Here is a 1150-nt window from a genome sequence, read left to right as displayed (position 1 = left end):
TCTTAGACATATTAGATCTTCTCGCTTCCAATTGAGCCATCCCAGCTGACACCAATGAAGAAAAGATCAGACTACCTTGCCAAACCTTGCCCATTGGTGTGAGCAGGGTCTATGTTGTTTTAAGCCACTATGTTTGGGGTGATTTGTTACATTGCAATAGATTATCAGAACACAGATTATGGGCAGCTGGCCAATAGGTGGGGGAGATCTTTTGGGGCAGGTTATTCCGTGTATTGACAAGTACATCATACAAGTGGTCCTATCCATATGTAAGGCTGGCCTTTGGCTGAATTATGAAATGAACTTGTTATGAGATATGGTTATTAAGTCTAATGATTTAGTCTTAAATAAATCACAAAGGCCTCCTACCGCCCTCTGCTTGGGTTCTCAAATAGATCATGGTCCTGAGAGCATGTGGCTTGATCATCTTCTGAAGATTCCTCATTCCCAAAATGAACAATATTGCAGTTGAGTTTCTACTGCTACAGGCATCAGATGGAATTCATCACTGGAGTCCTCCTAAAGGCCATTGGAACCATAAGAAAATGAATTGGAAACAACCCTGTGGAAGAATTAGGAGGAAGTAGGCCTGAAAGCAAGTCAGCTGACCATGATTGGGTGGTTCAGAAAGGTGCTCAATTATGTGGCCGGGGAGAAGCCTAAAACAGTCATCTACTGGTTGGCAGAGATGAAGGACTATGACGTGGAGATCCACCTCTCCCAAGCTTAATGCTGGCTCGGGCTGGATAAGGCCTTCTGTTTGGTACAATTCAAGGAGATGAAGGCAGTGCTCCAAAGACACCAGTTTTTCTGCTCCACAGTGACCTGAACTGACTGAAACAAAGTCATTCCCCTCAGTAGGATCCTTTAGGGCCATCTGAGATGAAACCATCTTCAGCTCCAGGGAAGGTTGTACTGGTCTTTAGCTCATCATTGCAAAGAGCAGATATGTTAGTAAGAGGGGAGCAAATAAAAATCTTAGCTGAGCGGAAAGGAAGGCAAAGGAAGAGTTAAAAAACTACATCCTTGTACTTAATAAACCCAAAGCAGCTTATCTATTTTTAAAAACAAACAAACAAGCAAGCAAACAAAAATAAACCACAAACACACATTTTTTAATCAAAATTGTTGAACAGTATTATACTAAATA

General features: G+C 41.7%; 1 pseudogene; it reads left to right on the top strand.

Moving 5' to 3' along the window:
* The first annotated feature begins 367 nt into the window (after window positions 1-367).
* LOC118721965 lies at window positions 368-829 on the top strand (annotated as a pseudogene).
* The last annotated feature ends 321 nt before the right edge of the window (window positions 830-1150 follow it).

This window comes from Pipistrellus kuhlii, unplaced genomic scaffold (assembly GCF_014108245.1).
Source record: "Pipistrellus kuhlii isolate mPipKuh1 unplaced genomic scaffold, mPipKuh1.p scaffold_m20_p_19, whole genome shotgun sequence".
In the NCBI taxonomy this organism is placed as follows: Eukaryota; Metazoa; Chordata; class Mammalia; order Chiroptera; family Vespertilionidae; genus Pipistrellus; species Pipistrellus kuhlii.
Note: the sequence above shows the minus strand (reverse complement) of the source record. Positions and strands in the feature narration are given on the sequence as shown.